At 37.0% G+C, this 22179-nt stretch overlaps 1 protein-coding gene and 1 long non-coding RNA gene across 5 annotated transcripts in view; one reads left to right on the top strand and one right to left on the bottom strand.

The window, feature by feature from the left end:
* Window positions 1–22179, bottom strand: part of LOC103103358 (uncharacterized) — a 107602-nt gene that overhangs the window by 25574 nt on the left and 59849 nt on the right. For both annotated transcript variants that reach the window (XR_008911409.1, XR_468224.3), the window contains exon 4: window positions 1–21320. This exon is cut by the window's left edge. This is a non-coding gene — a long non-coding RNA (uncharacterized LOC103103358). The remainder of the gene's footprint in view (window positions 21321–22179) is intronic.
* The window catches only part of THSD1 (thrombospondin type 1 domain containing 1), a 27210-nt gene continuing 25916 nt past the window's right edge, over window positions 20886–22179 (top strand). For 2 of the 3 annotated variants that reach the window (XM_001368352.4, XM_001368317.4), the window contains exon 1: window positions 20886–21024. The gene's annotated coding sequence lies outside the window, so the exon portion shown is untranslated. Of the gene's footprint in view, window positions 21025–21310 lie in introns of those variants that run through there. The other variant, XM_056794810.1, reaches the window with a different exon arrangement.

The raw sequence follows: 22179 nt of genomic DNA, 5'->3' as shown, positions 1-22179 counted from the left end.
AAAAACCTTACCATCTTTTTATTTGAACTTTACACTGAAGATTGTCCATAGCAGTGGCAAACACTTTGAGCACACATCCATCTTCCTGTTGTATTCTTCATTGTTATTAATAATTACAAGATCACTGAATAAAGATTTATCTTTCAAACAATCTCATATGATTTTGAAAATTGAATGGGATGTAACCTGTTGGTAGAGAGGTTTAAAGAAAGGTAATGTTTTGGTCCACCAAATATAATTTTTTTAGAGCTATCAAAGAGTGACTATGGGAATATCTAGTATTTTCCACGTCTTCGAATCAGTGATGTGTTTACTCTTGAATAGCAATTATGAAAATCTCATTGTTTCCTTCTCCACAAGGAGGCCTTCAATGAAAGTATGGATTCTTTTCATAAAAGTTTTATAGGAGAGAGAAGGGTTAGTTGTTATTGGTTGGTGATAGTTTCTTGATTTTCCTATTTGTGGTATCAGTGATATCTGTGATTTTTCCAGGTGTTTGGTACATTCTTCCTTCAGATATCCTGAGAATTTGTCCTTCATAGCCCTCCAGATTGGTGGCATAGTGGGAAGAGACTCTGGAGTCAGAGAGCCTCGGTTCAGAACTTACTTTTTACCTGGGTGATCTTGGGCAAGTAACTTAATCTCCCAGGATTTCAGTTTCCTCCTCTGTGAAAGGGCCTTTGAGATCCTTGTTAGGGCTAGCCTCATCATCCTAGAATAACAGTATTACAGATTTACTTTGCTAAACTTGGTCTCATCCCATCTCTGTTTTCTTTAGTGTCCTTTCTCCTCTCTCATGCAGTACGTCAGGCATTATGATTTTAGAGTACATTTATGGTATCTTCACTGTCATTGATCGAAGAAAAGGTTTGTTCTGATCTTTAGAAATTGTTTCAACTTCTCATTTATTGCTTTCCCTCTTCTAATGTCATACTTAAATACCCCCAAGTTTTACCCTTTGGGAATTCTTTTCAAGATTTCTATAGTCTTGGTTTTTTCTCTATTGCTTTTTACTGTTTTTGCAAGGTAGTACTTCTCATAATCTTCTATCATCTTTCTCTATCAGATAGCACAAATGAGTTTATATTCTAAATTGGTATTGCCCTTGGCTGCCTTATTTTTTGCTTGGCAAGAAGATCAAGTGTTTGCTACCAGAGGAGGTTTCAAGGCTTTTTTTGGTCTCCTCCTTATGGTGATTGATTTATGTGTTAAACTTCCTTAGGAATGATCATATCTATATTAATATCTGCTTTCTATCCATTTTTTGGCATCAAAAACTTATTTAAGTAGGTCAGGTTGAAGTTGCCCAAATTGTGCGTCATATCTTTTTCCCTCCTAATTTAGCATTGATTTTAATTTTTGCTGTAACATGTCCATAGTTTGTATAGACAACTGATTCAGAAATGATTACCACATCAATAACTAGACATTTCCTGTTAGAATATGGTAAGCTTTTATTTTTTGAAATATTATTTGGTGCTTACCATACCCCAGTGCCTCCCATGTAAAAATATGTAGATAGGGCAATGGAAAAAATGCTGGGCCCAGAGTCAGGGCCCAGAATTCAAATCCAGCCTTAGATGCTAGCTGTGTGGTCCTGGGCAAGTCTGGGGTAATTGATGTTCAACATTTAAAATTAAGTAATGTGATGTATGAGTCATGATGGGTGTGTTGGAAGGAATATTGATGGGTCCATTGAAGTATGTTGAAATGTAACATTAAAAGCTGAATAAATAATTAAAACAGGTTTTAGCTGTATAGATCTAGTAATACTATTTTGTCATTATGTGTGTGTTTGATATGACCATCTGAACATAAAAAAAGAGGAAAATTTTTTCCGTTTTTTAATTGTAATGCAAAACATACTTCCATATTGATTATTGTTGTAAGAACACTCTTATACGTAGCCAAAACCACAAAATAAAACCAAAGATATACAATTGTGAAAGACGACTCCAACAATTCTTTCTCTGGTGGTGGATAGCATTCCCTGTCAAGTCTTTCAGGATTGTCCCAGATCATTGCATTACTGAGAGTAACCAAGTTTTTACATATAATCATTGCCCAATATTGCTGCTTTTGTGTACAATGTTCTCCCAGTTCTGCTTATTTCATTCTGCATCAGTTCCCTCAGATCTATCCAACTTTTCTGAAATCATCTTGCTTATCATTTCTCATAGCATAATAGTATTCCATTACCAATATGTACCACAATTTGTTCAGCCATTCCCCATTTAATGAACATCCCCTCAATTTCCACTTCTTTGCCACCACAAAAAGAGCTGCTATAAATGTTTTCATACAAGTAGGTCCTTTTCTGTTTTTCATTATCTCTTTGGTATATAGATCCAGTAGTGGCATTATCAAGGGGTATGCACAGTTTTATAGCCCTTTGGGTATAGTTCCAAATTCCCCTCCAGAATGGTTGAATTAGTTCACAACTCCACCAATGATGCATTAGTGCCCCAATTTGCCACATCCCTTCCAATATTTACCATTTTATTTTATTGCTATATTGGCCAATCTGATAGGTGTAAGGTGGTACTTCAGTGTTGTTTTAATTTGCATTTCTCTAATCAAGAGTGATACAGAACATTTTTTCATATGATTATTGATGGCTTTGATTTCTTCATCTAAAAATTGCTTGTTTATATCCTTTTGACCATTTATCAATTGGGTAATGGCTTTTATTCTTATAAATTTGACTTAGTTCTTTATAAATTTGAGAAATTAGGCCTTTATCAGAGACATTTGTTATAAAAATTTTTTCTCAGTTTGTTGTTTTCCTTCTAATCTTGGTTAGATTAGTTTTGTTTGTACAAACCCTTTTTAATTTAATATAATCAAAATTATTTATTTTACATCTTATGATATTCTCTATCTTTTGTTTGATCATAATTCTTCCCTTCTAAAGGAGGAAGTTTTGAAAAATATTACTAATTGAATTTAGCATATTTGTGTTAATGGTGATTTTTCAGATTCCTCAAATTAATAGAAAGTTTCACATATTTCTTAGAGAAAGCTTCTTTTCATACCCAATTTATATTGTAATGAAAATATCAAAGGAACATTATTTCATTGTTTAATTCCTTTGAATCCTTTTAGATCCACTCCATTAAAACTTCATTGTTTTTTGTTTCAGGCTTTTGAAGATCTCAGCAAACTCATGGTCAAGGTATATTAATTTATATTTGTTATATTCATAACAATTATGTTGCTTTTAAGCATATTTTGTAAATAGAAAATATGGTTACTATTTTTTTTCTGACAGGCAAAGGAAATGGTTGAATTATCCAAATCTATAGCTAATAAAATTAAGGATAAACAAGGTGACATCACAGAAGATGAAGTAAGTAATAGTTTTGTATTTTTTTAAATTAAAAGCCAAAAAATATAAATATCTGTTTAAATTGTATAACGAAATGTTTTGATGGTCTGCCTTTTAACATGGGGTTTCTGTTTGTGGGCCTTGAAATAGAATGAAAATACTTCAAAAGTCCCAAATGTCGAATCTAAAGTCATTGTGTTAGCTGTAACAGGTAACAGGTTGATTTTTTTTTAAGTTTTTTTTTTCTTGGAATACAGATATCAGTGTGGTAGAAATATCATAAAAAAATTAAAAGATGATTGCTTTCTACAACTGTTTTGAAAGTCAATTTTTAGCCAAAAATTATTTGAAGGTGAAGTTTTTAAGGACATTTATTCTAATGATAACCTTGTGATTGGTATTAAATATAGTTTTGTTGTTGCCTTAATGTTCTTAATTGCCAGGCTAGTAAGGTGAGGAAGGAATAAGATGACAAGGTAAAGGAAAGAAAGAAATAAATTATTAAATTTATCCACAATTTTAATGGAAATCCTTTTCCTATTTCAAATAATGATAGATAATAAATGCAGTGGAAGAATTTGTAGAAAGGCAGATTTACTCTTCCTTCAGCTTAAGGAAGAAAATTCCTAATGATTAGAACTGGCACAGCTAGGTGGTACAGTGGATAGAGTGCTGGGTCTGGTGTCAGGAACATTCATCTTCCTGAGTTCAAATCTGGCTTCATATACTTATAAAGCTCTGTGACCCTGGGCAAGTCACTTCACCTTGTTTGTCTCAGTTTCCCCATCTGTAAAATGAGCTGGAGAAGGAAATGGTAAACCACTCCAGTATCTTTGCCAAGAAAATCTCCAATGCCTCATTCACCAAGAGTAAGACAAAACTGAAAGAACTAACTGCCAAAAGAATGGACTGCCGTGGAAGATAGTGAGTTCTCCTCACTGAAGTTCTTCATATTGAGGTTAGATGGCTGAATCTTAGAAAAGGGATTCCTTATTCATGTACTAACTAGACTAGACAGCTCCTTCGGCCCCTTCACATTCCAAGATTCTGGAAGTTAGGAGGGGAGGGAGATGGGGAGAGTGAATAGAGAAGTGCTTAATTAAACATTTAACTGATGTTTAGTAAAAATTTTAATTTTAAAAGAAAACAAATTTTAACTGCCATGTCATTTATGTGTGTGTGTGTGTTTTTTTTCTCTTTCCCATTTAGACTATCAGGTTTAAATCCTACTTACTGAGCATGGGTATAGCTAATCCAGTTACCAGGGAAACACATGGCTCAGGCACACATTACCATATGCAGCTGGCAAAACAACTAGCAGGAATACTGCAGGTGCCTTTAGAGGTAAATGGAGACTTAAAACCCCTTATTTTTGGTAGTGTTTAACAGTAACCTTGATAGGAGTGCCCCTTCTCTTATTTTTATTTACCCTCAGATGATATGCCATTATTTTGTTTGTATGAAATTGCTAACAGTTTTCTACTTTTTTATATTTATTTTCTGCTATCATGTGGCAGCTGGGTGGCACAATGAATAGAGCAGGGGGCTTGGAATTAGGAAGATTCATCTTCATGACTTAAAATCTAGTCTTACATACTAGCTGGGTGACCCTGAGCAAATCACTTAACCTTTTTTGCCTTGGTTGCTTCATCTATCAGCTGAGCTAAAGAAGGAAATGGCAAACCAATTTCAGTACCTTTGCCAAGAAAATCCCAACACTGTCTTTGAACTTGAAAAAGAAGTTTTGAAATATGAATATGGAATTGATCTCATCGTAATCAATAGGTTTTACTTTTTAAATAACTCTAGTCTTCATATTTTCTTATGCATCTTTAATACTGCTATGCAAATTAAGGGGAATCTTTGCTACTAACCCTATTTTATATTAAATTTACTTATTTCATATTTAAATAGGAACGAGGAGGAATAATGTCACTCACGGAAGTGTACTGTTTGGTGAACCGAGCTCGAGGAATGGAAGTAAGGATTCAGTTCTGACATCCTTCTATGTCTAGATGCTATTGATGTAATACAGAGAAAATCCTCTTATGATGAATATTATTCAAAGATAGATTCTATTTCTAAAGAAAGGTTTCTTCCTAATTTGAGGAGTTGCCTAGAGGATCAATCTTTTATTAACTTAGTTATATCAAATTATGTGATTAGATAATGTTGTGTAAAGAGTGCCTTCTGGTTCCTTGTTATACCAAAGACCTTAAGTGTATGGTAAGAGTAAGTAGTAATGAAAAGAGGAAAACTTCATTTGACCTGTTGTACAGTGACAATTACATTTCAAGTCTCCCCATTCTACATGACTTCCCATATTTCCCATCTATTTCCATTTCAAAAAATTCAGTCACCTAAACAAAGCTGCCACATACCAATACAAAAGGAACTAAGACAAGGAAAGGGTTGAATGGCTGGATGTTCTCAAGATAGCTAAAGTCCTGGAAATGTACAAAACTGAACTCATTCTATTTTCCCCAAAACCCTTCCCTGTTTCTCTTGAAGGTACAGCTATCCTGCTAGTCTCCCAGATTTGTAACCTTGGCATTATCCTCAACTCCTCAATTTCCCACCCCTTACATATTCATTCAGTTACCAAATCTTGCCAATTCTACCTTCACAATTTCTCTCATCTTACCCCATTTCTCTCCACTCAGGTTCTTAGCCTTCTAAATGACTTCCTTGTTTCAAGTCTCTCACCACTTCAATACACCCTCCATGTTGCTGCCAAAATAATTTTGCCTTGAGCAGAAATATGAGCATCTGATTCCCTTCTTCATTCATCTCCACAGCTTCCTATTGCCTTAAGAATAAAATATAAACTCTATTTAGCCTTCACTGCCTGTCTTTCTAGCCTTACTGGACAGTACTTCCTTCCTGTACTCAATAATGTAGCCAAACTTCCCCTCTAGCTGTTCTTCACACACAATACTCCATCTCCCATATCTGTTCCTTTGAATTAATTGTCCTGTGTAGAAAGACTCCCTCTTTTACTCTAAAAGATGCTACTCAAATACCATATTCTACATAAAGCCTGTCTTTAACTCATTAACTGCTAGTGTTTTCTTTCCCTAATGGTCTTGTATTTAACTACTTTATATTTATTTTTATTTATTCACTTTATATTTAAGCTATATTTATATCTATAGTTGGCCTTGTCTCTTCCAGTAGAATGTGTGCTCCTTGTGATTAGGTTTGTTTTATTCCTGGTACTTATGTCTTCATTACCCAACAGTCAGTTCCTGGCATATAGTAGGCATTTAATACACATTTCTTGTTGTTGTTATGATATCTCCACCTTTTTCCTCCTGGTTTAAAGTACTGTTGGGTGGACATCATCTTTACTTCTTCTCTCATTCTTGCAGTTTAAAAATGTGCTTTCTCTGCTTTTTTCAATCTAAGAAATGAAGAAATTGGACTGAATGTTATGATTTAGTGTTGTAACTGTTTAACAGAATTCCATTTAAAATAGAACAGTTTTCATGTGCTCTAAAGGAATTTTGCTTCTATAATCTTGTGTATATGTATGAGTATAAGTTTATTGTTGAGCACTTTATAAATGTCTTGACTTTTTTTTAAACCTCCTATCATTTAACATATAATAGGAAAGTTGAAGGTCCAACTTTACATGCCTTACTAAATGCTCTCTTTAATCAGATAGTAAACATTTAGTAATTTCTACCAAATGTTAGGCCCCATTCTAGGTACAGAGGATATGAATATAATGAATAAAATAATCCCCATGGAACAATTACAAAGTGGTTAAGTACTAGGTAGTTTGGAAGGGAGAGTACTGGCAGCTGAGAGGATCATAAAAGGTGTCCTATAAAAGGTGGCCCTTGAGCTGCATCTTTTTTTTTTTCCTTTAAAAGCGTTTACCTTCTGTCTTAGAATCAATACTGTGTATCTATCCAAGGTAGAAGAGCATTAAGAGCATGGCAATGGGGGTTTAGTGACTTGCCCAGGGTCACACAGGAAGGAAGTATCTGAGACCAGATTTGAATTGAGGACCTTCAATTTCTATGCCTGACTCCCTATCCACAGAGCTACTAGATGCCTCTCCTTGAACTGTGTCTTAAAGGAATTATCCCTAGAATTTGACACAGAGGAAACCACATGGACGCATGCCCAGGAACACATAGGCTCCCTCCCTCTATTCCTGGAGAGAATGGGGATGGGATTAGTTTAGTTGGATTCACAGCTTCACTTTATGGCTGACAAAGGACCTAGTCATGAAAGAGGAAGTAGTCCATTCATTTCTTTTGAGATTCATATTGCCCTTTAAGTAGTTAGGTCTTATCACCTAAATTTTGAATAAATGTGCTTTTGAGTTACAAGTTTCTCTCTTTGTAGTCTTTTGTGTTTGTTTAAATAACATCATATCTATTCATTTATAAAACCAACAAGATCATTTTTTTTTAATAGCTGCTCTCACCAGAGGACTTAGTAAATGCATGTAAGATGTTGGAAGCACTGAAATTACCTCTCAGGTAAGGGAATTTTTTAAGATGTATATTTAATTTGAATTATAATTCCTTGCAGATTGAATTACAGTAGTGCGTCCATTGAAGAGTGTTATCATTAGAAATATACATAGTAAAGGCCCTGAATCATGCTCTCCATGCTGAAGACACTTATAAAATGTTTGTTGACTAAATCTCAGTGTCAGTAGCTTCTCTTTTAACTTTGTTAACCTTCAAATCCTACTCTTGCTTTCCCAGATTCTTCTTGTTAAGTCATCAGTGATGTGTAGTCTTTAACTATCTTCTTTTTTTTTTTAAACCCTTACTTTCTGTGTTAAAATCATACTAAATATCAGTTCAAGGCTACCCCATGAATCTCTCTTAAGAATTGTGAGTACATGATACATGGCAAGTATACAAGAATCTCTGATTTTATTGGTGTTATATTGCACCAACCAAATTGGGTTGTAATTTCTCTGTGCCTTTGTAGAGGCCTTCATAAATTGCTATTGCTGCTGTGGATGCTCATTACTTAGATAACTTCTTATGCTGAGCATCTAATCTTAGTAAAATTGATCCTTAGATACAGGCATACAAGTACCATTTGTTGCAAGGTTCATAGTTGAAACCTTTCTTTTTGTATTTTCTTTTTAATTTTTTTAAACTTTAATTAGATGATTTAGAATATTTTTCCATGGTTACAAGAATCATGTTCTTTCCCTCTCCTCCCCCCAGCCCTTCCTGTAGCTAACACGCAATTCCACTGGGTTTTACATGTGTCTTTGATCAAAACCTATTTCCATATTATTGATGGATCCACTAGGATGATCATTTGGAGTCTACATCGCCAATCATATCCCCCTGGACCCATGTAATCAAGCAGTTGTTTTTCTTCTGTGTTTCTACTCCCACAGTTTTTCCTCTGGATATGGATAGTGTTCTTTCTCATAAGTCCTTCTGAATTGTTGCATTGCTACTAGTAGAGAAGGCCATTACTTTCGATTGTACCACAGTGTGTCAGTCTCTGTGTACAACGTTCTCTTGGTTCTGCTCCTTTTATTCTGCATCAATTCCTGGAGGTTGTTCCAGTCTCCATGGAATTCCTTCACTTTATTATTCCTTTTAGCACAATAGTATTCCATCACCAACATATACCACAATTTGTTCAGCCATTCCCCAAGTGAAGGGCATCCCCTCATTTTTCAATTTTTTGCCACCACAAAGAGCACAGCTATGAATATTCTCGTACAAGTCTTTTTCCTTATTGTCCCTTTGGGGTACAAACCCAGCAGTACTATAGCTGGATCAAAGGGCAGACACTCTTTTAGCACCCTTTAGGCATAGTTCCAGATTGCCCTCCAGAATGGTTGGATCATTTCACAACTCCACCAGCAGTGCATTAATGTCCCAATTTTGCCACATCCCCTCCAGCATTCATTACTTTTCTTTGCTGTCATGTTAGCCAATCTGCTAGGTAGGAGGTGATACTTTGATTTGATTTGCATTTCTCTGATTATAAGAGATTTAGAATACTTTTTCATGTGCTTATTAATAGTTTTGATTTCTTTACCTGAAAGTTGACTATTCATGTCCCTTGTCTATTTTTCAGTTGGGGGAATGGCTTGATTTTTTTGTACAATTGATTTAGCTCTTTATAAATTTGAGTAATTAGACCTTTGTCAGAGGTTTTTGTAATGAAGATTGTTTCCCAATTTGTTGCTTCCCTCCTAATTTTGGTTGCATTTGTTTTGTTTGTACAAAAACTATTTAATGTAATGAAATCAAAATTACTTATTTTAAATTTTGTAATTTTTTCTAACTCTTGCTTGGTCTTAAAATCTTTCCTTTCCCAAAGATCTGACAAGTATACTATTCTGTGCTCACCTAATTTACTTATTGTTTCCTTCTTTATATTCAAGTAATTCACCCATTCTGAGTTTATCTTGGTGTAGGGTGTGAGATGTTGATCCAAACCCAATCTCTCCCATACTGCCTTCCAATTTTCCCAGCAGTTTTGTCAAATAGTGGATTTTTGTCCCAAAAGCTGGGATCTTTGTGTTTATCATAGACTGTCTTACTGAGGTCACTTATCTCAAGTCTATTCCACCGATCCTCCTTTCTGTCTCTTAGCCAGTACCATGTTGTTTTGATGACCACTGCTTTATAGTATAGTTTGATATCTGGTACTGCTAGGGCCCCTGCCTTTGCATTTTTTTTCATGATTTCCCTGGATATCCTTGATCTTTTAATGTTCCAAATGAACTTTGTTATGTTTTTTTCCTAATTCAGTAAAAAAGCTTTTGGTAATTCAATGGGTATGACACTAAATACGTAAATAAGTTTGAGTAGAATTGTCATTTTTATTATGTTAGCTCATCCTACCCTTGAGCAATTAATGTTTTTCCAATTATTTAGATCTAGTTTTAATTGTGTGGAGAGTGTTTTGTAGTTGTGTTCATATAGTTCCTGTGTTTGTCTCAGCAGATAGATAACTTAAGTATTTTATATTATCTAGGGTGATTTTTAAATGGGACGTCTCTTTCTAATTCTTGCTGCTGAGATGTGTTGGAGATATATAGAAATGCTGATGATTTATGTGGGTTTATTTTTTCTCCTGCAACTTTGCTAAAGTCGTTGATTATTTTTAGTTGATTCTCTAGGATTCTTTAAGTAGACCATCATATCATCTGCAAAGAGTGATAGCTTGGTCTCTTCATTGCCAATTTTAATACCTTCAATTTCTTTTTCTGCTCTAATTGCTACAGCTAGTGTTTCTAGTACAATGGTAAATAATAGCAGTGATAATGGGCATCCTTGTTTCACTCCTGATCTTATTGGGAATGCATCTAGTTTATCTCCATTGCAGATGATGTTGGCTAATGGTTTTAGATAAATACTTTTTATTATTTTTAGGAAAGGCCCTTCTATTCCTATACTTTCTAATGTTTTCGATAGGAATGAGTGTTATATTTTGTCAAAGGTTTTTTCTGCATCTATTTAGATAATCATGTGATTTTTGTTGGTTTGCTTGTTGATATGGTCAATTATGTGGATGGTTTTCCTAATATTGAACCATCCTTGCATTCCTGGTATAACCCCACCTGATCATAATGAATAACCCTCGTGATCACTTGCTGGAGTCTTTTTGCTAGTATTCTATTTAAGATTTTTGTATCTATGTTCATTAAGAAGATTGGTCTATAGTTTTCTTTCTCTGTTTTTGATCTGCCTGGCTTTGGAATCAGTACCATATTTGTGTCATAAAAGGAATTTTGTAGAACTCCTTCTTTGCTAATTATGTCAAAGACTTTGTATAGTATTTGGATTAGTTGTTCTTTGAATGTTTGATAGAATTCACTAGTGAATCCATCAGGCCCTGGGGATTTTTTCTTAGGGAGTTCTTTGATGGCTTTTTCAATTTTGTTTTCTGATATGGGGTTATTTATTCTATGTCTTCTTCTATTAATCTAGGCAATGTATATTTTTGTAAATATTCATCCATATCACCTAGATTGCCATATTTATTGCTGTATAATTGGGCAAAATAGTTTTTAATGATTGCCTTAATTTCCTCTTCATTAGAGGTGAGGTCTCCCTTTTCATCTTTGATACTGTTAATTTGGTTTTCTTCTTTCCTTTTTTAAATTAGATTGACCAGGACTTTGTCTATTTTATTTGTTTTCTCGAAGTATCAGTTTCTAGTCTTGTTTATTAATTCAATAGTTCTTTCACTTTTGATTTGATTAATTTCTCCTTTAATTTTTAGGATCTCTAATTTAGTTTTCATCTGGGGATTTTTAAATTTGTTCTCTTTCTAGGTTTTTTAATTTGCATGTACAATTCATTGACTTCTGCCCTCCCTAATTTTTTAATATATGAACTCAAGGATATAAATTAGTTGAAGCCTTTCTTGCTTGAGTATGTAAGCTCTACCAGAGCTTTCAGTACCTGGCACAGTCTTTAGTGACTCAGGGTCACCTCCATATTAGACATGATAATAGATTTTAGTGGAGGTTGATAGAAACAGATATACATCAATGCTCTCACGTCTTACCATCATTCCTGCTTCTGTCTATTAGAACTCTGGGGGTGGGGCGGTGGGAGTGGGAAATGGGGAGATGAACAGACCCTTTGGCAGGAAGAATTTGGCAGTGAGGTAAGATATAAGGGTAAAATGATCTGCTCCCCTCAAATGGGACTGTTCAGGGTTTGTCTGTATGATCTGGGATTATCTGAAGTCTTTTCTTCCACTGGGACTATATATTAAGAGAAAATATCGCGAAGTAATCTGTACTTCACTGGTCAAAACTTTGCTCCCAATTCCTTGGAGTGTTATGTTTTGAATATTATTTCTGCTGTGATATCACTCCTATACATGAATATTAAAAAATCCCAGAGTTTTTTAGTTGCTGAAGTTTCTTGCCCTAATAATTAATTCTCTTACTCTCATTTTTCCGTTTCAGGCTCCGGATTTTTGACAGCGGTGTAATGGTCATTGAACTTCAGTCCCACAATGAGGAGGAAATGCTTGCCTCAGCTTTAGAGACAGTATGCCCTTTAACAGTTTGTTTTCAAAGAAGATTTAAACACATTAGATGTAAAATTTGAAGAACTTGAAGTTTGCCATATTAAGAAGTTATTTTTAGATATACATGTTCTAATGTTTTAAAACTGATCTTAATGAGTAAGGTAGCTTGGAATGGTGGGTAACACCACATGACATGAAGTCTCATAGGCCTGTGTTGTATCTCACCTCTGAGCTGTGCGACTTGAGTCAAGTCCCTGACCTTTGTACTGCCAGGAGCTCAATACTGCCTCTCTGTCCCTCAGGCCTCGAATTCCTTGTTTCCCCACCTCTGCCAGGTCAAGTGCCACCTGCTTTTTGAAGCTTTTTAAAATTCCTACAGTTGATCACCTCTCTTCTCTCTCCCCACCCCCAAAAGTCAGTGCCTATCCTATATTTTTATTTATCTATTAACATGTGGCCCATTGCTGTGACAGAGACTCTCTCACATTTGTATTTGACTTTCCAATACATGGCACATCATAGACACTTGATAATTGCTTTCTGAGAGATGATTTTATTACTTAGTCATTGATGGGTTTCAATCTGTGTTGGGGTAGGATGTTCCCAGTCTAGGGATTTCCTCTATCAAACCCATAATTAAGTGCTTCTCTGGCACCTCAATTTATCGATCCCATTTTACTCAGAAATAAGGAGGATGAATAAACTAATGTTATACAAGGTATTTTCTTTGAGGCTTGTTAGCTTTGGCTGTTTTGTTTTTTCAATCAAAGCATTACATAACTGAGCTCTGTCAATAGTGGGCACACACAGACATCACTACTGATTGCCAGGCAACTGTGTCAAACAATTTGCTTCAGTTCAGTTTCAGCATAAATGATTGTTGCTTACTGTGTACATAATATTCCATAAACCTAGGTCAGAGCAGTTTAGCAGATTTCTCTGTTGATGTAGCTCATTTCAGGTCTTGACATATTATTGCCTTCATTGAACTTGCACAATTTACTTATTAACCATGGGACCTCTGAGAAAAGCACTGAACTTCTCTTTGTTATAGTAATCTCATTGTTAAAAGGGAAGGCTGTACTAGATGATCGCCCTAGTCTCTTTCCACTCTCTCCTCTCTGACTTTCAAATGTTTCTATAATGCACATTTTTAACTTAAGTTGATTCATTAAATTCTTTACCCTCTTCCTTTACAGAATGTTCAGTCTAGCCTTTTATGTTACCCTACAGACCTTCTGTCATATGTATTATAGAGATATACTACAATTTAGGCTATTAGGTTTTGAAATTTGGAGTCTTTATCTTAGTAGTAGTATTACCTCATGTTTGCATAGCTCTTTAAAGTTTACATAATGCTTTCCTCATGGCACTTAGAGTCAAACACTGGTAAAGAAAATTTAATTCAACTGCTAATATTATTTGAATATGTGTAATACAATCAAGAACTTATTGTATGTTTTTAAATGTCTTATTTGATCACATTCATAAGACTAAGGGTTATGCCTTGTCAATTAAATTCATATTTTATTTGATTTTCTTTGTTACAGGTATCAGAAAAGGGATCTCTTACATCTGAAGAATTTGCCAAACTTGTAGGAATGTCTGTTCTCTTAGCCAAGGAAAGGTAAATTAGGTTGGGGTGATGATGCTCATTTTTATTAATTGTGTTCTCTTAATTGACAAATCTGATAGCTTTTTCTTAATCTCCATCTATCTTGACTTTTCTACAGCATTTGGCACTGCTGACCACCGTCTTCCCTTAAACATTCTCTCATCTATGAGTTTTCATGACATTATTCTCTCTGGGATCTTTTCTTGCCAGATTGACTCCTTCTTGCTGGATCATCATTCATATCATACCCTGTAGCCGTGCACATCCATAGGCTTTGTCCTAGGCCACCTTCTTTTCTCTCTATATACCTCTCTCACTTAGTGATCTCATTAACTTCCATGGATTTAGTTATGGGAGCTTTGCAGATAACTCCCAGATCTATATATCCTGCTCTGGTCTCTCTCCTGAACTCTCACCTCTACCATTGGACCTTGTGAACTGAATGCTCCATAAGTATCTCCAACTCAAACTATCCAAAATGTACTCATTACTGCCATGGGTGCCACCATTTTTTTAGTCACTCCTGTTCATGCTTTTAATTTTTCAACTGGTTCTCACTTCATGTATCCATTCGGCTGCCAGATCTGGCCTTTTAGCATCTCTTGTGTCTGTCCCTTTGTCTCCATCTGCAGTCGCCCCCCTTATCATGTCTTGCCTAGACTGCTACAGTCATTTCCTCCCTTGAATCTCTCACTCGTCTCCTCCATCCTCCACACAATTGTCAGAGATGTTCGTAAAGGGCACTTCCAGCTGATTGTACTCCAGCCAGTATTCCTCTTCAGTAACCTCCAGTAGTTTTCCTAATATACCTCGTTATTTATTCAGATGTGTCTGACTCTTTGTGACCCTGTGGACCAGCATGACAGTAGTCCAGGGGGTTTTCTTGGCAAAGATACCAGAGTGGTTTGCCTTTTCTAGCAGATAAGACAAACAAGTTAAGTCACTTTGCCAAAGGTCACATAGCTAGTGTCTGAAGTGGATTTGAACTCAGGTCTTCCTGATTCCTGGCCCAGCACCAAGCCACCTAGATCCCTCTGTTATGTCTAAGAGCATATATGAGCTCCTTCTTGCAGCATTTAAAGCCTTTAAAACCTCTACCTCTTCAGCCTTCTTTTCTTTATTTCCTTTTTCATAGTCTTAACAGTCATCCAAAACTGACCTTAGACTTCCTCATAAAAGACACTCCATTTCCCTCTCTGTGCCTTTGAACTGGTGTTCCTCACTACCAGGAATACATTTCTTCCTCTCCTCTGCCTTTTAGACTCCCTGCTTTCTTCCAAGATGCAGCCCAATTGCCACCTGCTGTGTGGTATCTTTAATCTTAACTGTGGATCTTCTCAGTATGAAATTGAAGCTCCTTGAGGCATAAGACTATTTCCCTTTCCTCTTTATATCTCTAGAACCTCACATGGTGTGTAGTTAATAAATCCTTGTGGATTGATTGATTGAATGAATGTATAAATGATTTTGTTTTCACCTTTGTCTTTAGGTTGCTTCTTGCTGAAAAGATGGGCCATCTTTGCAGAGATGATTCAGTAGAAGGCTTGCGATTTTATCCAAATTTGTTCATGACCCAGAGTTAAAGATTTTGTAATTGTAATATTCTTTACCCATATCCTTTCATCATGCAAAGACTGAATGACAGAAAACTAAGGGATAAACTTTTATCCGCTTAGGAATTTTGGTAGAGCACTGCAATACAGGACAGATTTTCTAATGTTTTTTCCTAAATAGAATATCCTAGGAAGGTTATTTAGGATTAATATAGAAAAAAACTAGAGAAAAAAATCTGTCATGAAAATTAAATCATGTTATGTTTATGTTGACCCTTCTTGGGTCAATGTAAATTAAGAGTGTCTAACTAGATCCTTTAATTCAACCGCTTAGAAAGAAGGGAGTTTAGTTCATGTGAATAAACCTGGCCTCGTAATGGTTCTGTTGACAATGTGTCTGAAATGGATTGAATCACAGTAGGATTCATGTTTGTGTCAAATGTTTACCTATCTGGGGTATCTGAAATATGCCATGTCTGCAGTGCAGTGCTAGAACTATGGCACCAGTGAAGCACAAGGTAAACTGGATGCCATATTAAACACCTCCTCTGAGGGGATTTTGGAAGCAGTCATAGGCTATGTCTCTTTCAGAGGCCAGATCAAGTATCCTTTTTAGCATTTTATTTGGATTATTTATGTAGGGACTTGATGCAGTAATTTCTATTTTCTAGTGGTGAATTCATGACTGGCATTTAAAGAATGCACCTATGTCATTTTACTTTTAAAATGCATTGGATTTTGAAATTGAATTAAGAAGCTGTTTAGACATGTGTAAAGGGATGATTCCAAATTTGGAAATTAGCTGCCCTGGGGATACATTAAGTCTGCTGTAGAGAACCCTGAACTAGCCATCAGGAACCTGGAAAGTTGATTGTCTTTTTTCTCAGAGTATAAAAAGAAGAAAGTTAGAACATACACACACCCCCCTACACACCCATATCTCCATCCTTTCTTCCTTTTCAGCAATGAACAATTCTGGTGCACTACTAGCAAGTCATTCTACCATATTCCAGCAATATTTTTTACTTCTGTTTGCCCTGATTTACTTAACAACATGCAAAAAAGCCTGCTTCTTGTTATTACTGCTCTGTTTAGAAAAATATTACTGTGAGAAATAGATCCTGAGACCAAAAAATGCTGCCACTAATGAAAATAGCTCCAGTTTTACAAATATACAATATAGTATAAAATGGCATAACTTAGGCCATGTGCCTAAGGTCAGGATAGGACCCCCCCCTGTACAGACTGGCCAAGGAGCTGGAGTAGGAGGGTGAGGATAATTTTTAACTGGGACTTCGTAGTATGTGTACACACATTTTACAGGATGATCAGTACCCGTACTCTGAGAACCCACCTTCAGTGACTAAGTATTTATATTTAGCCAGCCCAAGAGGAATCCCAAGTTTATGCTTGAGTCTCTCTAAGGGGCTTCTGAGATGTGTGGGATCAGTCTGTGTATCACTGCTGGCTACCATTCCAGGATCCTGCTGTGGAGATTTCAAGGGATTTCTAGCCTCACACTCAGAAATTACCTCCTGCTAGGCCAGCCGGCCACTCTCTTTACACAAGTGTCAGCTCCTGTGTATCAGCTTTAGGTATTTAATATCTGTAGAGTACCAACAGAAGTGCTGCCTCTAGAGAACTTTGTTCTAGGTACCATTTGCTGACAGTTCACTGATGAGTGAACTCCCTCATTCAAACGCTTAAGTTTGTTCCTAGGTATCCCTATGGTTTTTAGACCTCCAAAGATGCAAAGGATGCTTTTATACACAACACAAAGAAAAATCTCATTTGTCACGTTTTGGTTTTTGTAATGACAAATGCTTCCACCCTGTTCCTTCTTACTTTTGAATAGTAAGCTGTTTCACAGGTTGTAGATACTAGGCAATGGTTCAAGCTTTAAGGGTTAAGATCATTCACAACAAATTAATGTGATTCAGGCATTATGTTTACTTTCATACGACAGCAGCAAAATATGAGTGGGGTACCAATAACGCAACTACAAAGTGAAGGGAACTGGAAAAGGAGGGGAAATTGCATATAGACACTATTCTGGAGGCATTATTATCTTTTGAAACAAAGTATATTTCACAACTTTAGGTATTTCTTGTTTTGCATTTTTAAGTGGACCTATTTCCACTATTTCTTGTCCCAAACTCTGTTTTTTTTGTAACTTTGAACTCTCTTGGGGGCATCATTCAGGTCTTGCTCTTGGGAGGCTTATGTTGAAGTATGAACTATTGGACCCTGACTCCCACCTAAAATGCTGTCTCGGTGCTTTTCATAATTGGTATATTTATTATTTAGTGCTTTCATGACTTACCTCTTAGGAGCATTAAGACACAGACCTGTATCCTTAGCTTTATTATAATGGCACTTCTTGAGCCACTTATTGTCAAGACAAAACTTTCTACTTTGTGTAAGTAAAGATCTTTTCAGGGTTAAATTAAATGATTGATATATAATATATATTAATAAATCATCATAATAAAAAGAGATTTTTCCTAACTTGATATTCTCTTCTCTTTTTTTAAAGCATGAGAAAGTATAAAATATGGTCACCCTTTTCCTCCTAGACAATCAGATGCTTGCTACAAACATTAAGGATGCTTTCAAACTCGATTTTAATCATTTAAAAAGAGAGCTATTCTTATAATGAACTCTTTAAAAAACAACTTGCTCTCTGTGAATGAGTATATATTAAAGTGACCCTAAATCCATCTTGCCCATCCACCAATCTTGCCAAGACATGACTTTCATCATGTCAAGGCCTATTTGTATCTAGCCAATCCAATCTATCCAATTCCTATTCCAAAGCATCTCTTTGCTCCCATTTCCCCCCGGTGAACATCGATACTCATTGATAGCCCATGGCCTTTGCTTATCAGTGTCTGGGATAAAGATGTAGAAGTACTAAGGAGTAGCTAATAGTAGACAATAAGACCAGAAAAATCTTAGGCTACTAAAGGATTGGGCTGAATCTTTAAAAAATGACATCTGGTGTTATACTTGGATTAAAAAAAAATCAACTTCACACATGCAGGGATGGGACAGAATAGTGAGACAGCAGTGTCAGAAATATCTGGGGTTAAGTGGTAACAATAACCTTTGCAAAAGATACATCAGTAGGAAATAGAATTTTTTTATTATGGAATATATATCAGGAAACAGCACAAAGGCTTGCTTGTCTGGAAAGCAGGTAGAAAGTGAGGGAGAATAATGTAGAGTCTGGAAAAGGAGAATCAAACAAGATTGTTAGGAACTTTAAAATGAGATATCAATTAAGCCTACTGTGATAATTTAGGCAAAAATATGAGGGAACAAACTGGGGCAATGGCCATGTGAATGGAAAGAAGGGAATGGGTGTGAATGAATACAAGTACAAGATTTGGCAACTCACTGGATATAGAGAAAGAAGTGAAGGAGGAAGAACTGAAGATGATGTTGAGGTGAATCTGGGTAACCAGGAGAGTGATCCCTTAATTGAAATGGGAAATTAGGAAAGGGGAAGGTATAATGGTTTCCGTTTTGTACATGTTGAGTTTGAGGATGTCTAAATGAAGATATATGGCAATAAAGGCAGTTGATGATGGGGGACTGGGGCTCAGGGGAGAAATAGAGAGTAACTGGGTATTTGAATTTCTGAGACATCTGTAGAGAGATGAAAATTGAACTCATTGTTTTCACATACTATCACTGAAAAAAAGGAGAGAGGAAGAAAAGAGGTCTCAGGTACTTTGGAGTAACAGTAGAGCATGGATACTGGTTTTGCAAAACTTTGCCAAATATGTCATCCCCCTAAGAACAGAATTAAGTACCCAATGCTGACAAGACCCTGTTGCTAATCTCTTTTACTTCTACCCTTTAATAAATGAGTAATGTTATTTATCACTTTTTAAAAGTTTCTTAACCAAAGTACAATTTGCTTAATGGAAGTACAGTTCAGAAAGAATTCTCAGCCTATAAAATCGCATACAATAAGAATTGGGCTATCTGTACCCAATTCTTCCAGAAAGGAGGTTTCTAGTGTTAATATTCCAAAGAATAGGCTGAGCTAAAAAATATTATACATGGAAAACCTGATTATAAAATTGAAAACTTGATATAACCAAATAAACTAATCTTTATCAAGAGTTAAAGTGAATGGTGGTTATTTTTTGCTGGTCAAAATAGATTTCATTCGTGCTATTTAGTTAAATTCCTTTAAAAGAAAAGCATTTTAGTAATCTCCCAACTCTTGAGATGATTTAAACTATTCTAATTTTTCTTAAAATCCTATTGAAAAATTTAAGGAACCAAAGCTAGATTTTGGCTCCAATGAAAAATATGGTACTTTTCATAAGAGCAAAAGAAATTGTAAGTAGCCTATGTAAAGGGTTAATCTAATTCAGTTCAATTTATCAGTTATTAAGCATCTGGCAAGATACAAAGGCAAAACCCAAACGGTTCTAACCCACAAGCAAATACATATGTGGACAGACTTAAAAGAGAACTATCAACTCCGCTGCCTTTTTAGATTTAAGATTTAGGAATGTGCAGATTTTAAGCTTTTCCCCCCAATATGCATTTTAACCTTAAGGAATCATTCCTGGGCTTTGAAAGATGGAAACATCGGCAGTGATGGATATTTTTCTAGCCCTCAAAACCACATCCACGAATCCTCTTGAATTCTGGCCACTTCCTCGGTTTTCCTAGTGGGAAATCCCATTTCTTCTGTTTCAGCCCAGGATGTCGGAGTTCCCGGGGTCGGGCGAGACCAATGTCTAGAAATGAGCATTCAGTCTCTGTGGCTGAGTGCTCCCCACCTCTGCCTAGATTAACTTCCCCATCTTAACCAGCAAGAAAAAGAAAGCTTTACGCAAAGAGATGGTGGTTAGAATTTCCAGGTCTTGATAGACCACTGATGACTGCCTGAAATTCCTTGGAGATGGATAGAGTGAGTAGGGTCTACTCCGTCTGGCTCCGACTCTTGGAATGCCCTTGACTTGAAGAAGGGCTAGAGATGACTTTGGGTTTCTGGCGGCTCCTCAGTTCGCCTGGGAGGTGGGGAGATGGGGAGATGGGAGGCAGAATTCTGCATATTTCCTGTCCTGTTTCCTGCAGGGCAGGGGGCGAGAGGAGGAAAGGATGCGATGCCCGGCAGAGAAAACATACACACACACGCTCACATGAAACTTCCCCTCTGTTGTGTGTCCGCCCTCTCCCTCTTCCCCCCACTCCCACCCAGAGCAGCTGCAGACGGCAGTCTGCGGGCGGGGCGTGTCGGCGGGGGCTGAGCTGGGCAGGGCGTTCCTCGCCTTCTTCTTTCCTGTTTGCTGGCTGCCCAGTTAGCTTGAGCCCGGGAGGTGCCTAGTCGGGAAGGACTGACTCCCAGATGCTTCGGGGACAGACGCAGGGCCAAGGGGTAGCAAGCGGATTTGGCTTTAGAGACTCTGCTCTTTGGTCGCCCTGGTTCAGAACACGCAGCGCTTTAGAACGGGAGGAGTACCCTGATGTCCCAGGAAAATACTGAAAGGTTGCAGTTTGTGGAGGTAAGAGTCCATGCTGCCTGCCTTTTTTTTTTCCTTCTTCTTCCTATAAAGTGATCCAGTGCATGCGTTACTCTCAGCCTCGAGGAGCCGCGCGCTTTCGCTTTGGGAAGCGGGGTGCCCACCTGGTGCCCACCGGTCTGCCGGATTTACTGGAACTTTCTTGCTTCGATCAGAAACTTTATCTGAACGAGAGCAGCTTTATCCGCCGAAAGAGGACTTGCACATCTTCAGTGACCTTTTTCTTGAGAATTTTTTTCTGTTCCTTCTGTCCAGTTCCGATTCCAATTTGCTATGCCCTGTGAAACAGGTAGTAGAGCTTGATTGAAATCAGAAATACCTAAACATATGCAATAATTCACCTTTTGTAGCAGAACTTTAAAAGTGTGGCTTGTAAGGATAAGTAGGATAGTGGAGTCGAATGACCTGCGTTCTAGTTCTGTTCTGACGCTTAGTGGGTTTTTAATCAGTAGCAAGTCACTTAAATCCCCAACTTTCCCCTCCTCCTCCCCCCCCCTCCCCCCCAGTCCTAGAATCTTAAATTTCTAGGAGGTATTGATCAGCAGGAGAGAGAATTCCCAAACCGGGAGTTTTCTACAGTGATGCATCGCTGCTGTGGATGATGATAACAAGGAAGGCGATGACCGTAATTCTGTGGAGACGCGGAGGCAGTTTAGTTCTCCGCGACCTCCCCCATTCTGATGTCGATTGTTGGGGGTCCCAGGCTATGCCAGAAGCGGGCTTTGTGAGATTTTTACCAAAAGGGAAAAAGTATGAGCAGGCTATCCATTAGTTTTCTAAGGACGATCTTAGTTCCCTTTGGAAGAACTCATTACAAGTGATCACCTTATTTGGCCACAATTCAGAAAGACTTTCTCTACCAAAGATAGGAGAAGCAGATGACAAACCACTCGAATATCCTGGCCAAGAAATCCCCCCGGACAGTGTTGTCATGCTATGATCTGCACGATCACGAAGAGTAGGACGGGACTTACCCACAACAATCTTTAGAACCTGCACCAAAGGTGGACTGATATTGTATAGCTTTGTAACTGGCCTCCCGGGGGACCCTTAAGTGAATGAAGGAAGGCGCTAAGAGGACACCTGGGAAACAGACCAAATAAGACCGGGCATAGCATGAAATAAGACCTCCATGAA

Source organism: Monodelphis domestica, chromosome 4 (assembly GCF_027887165.1).
Source record: "Monodelphis domestica isolate mMonDom1 chromosome 4, mMonDom1.pri, whole genome shotgun sequence".
NCBI lineage: Eukaryota > Metazoa > Chordata > Mammalia > Didelphimorphia > Didelphidae > Monodelphis > Monodelphis domestica.
This window is presented reverse-complemented; position numbering and strand designations above follow the sequence as displayed.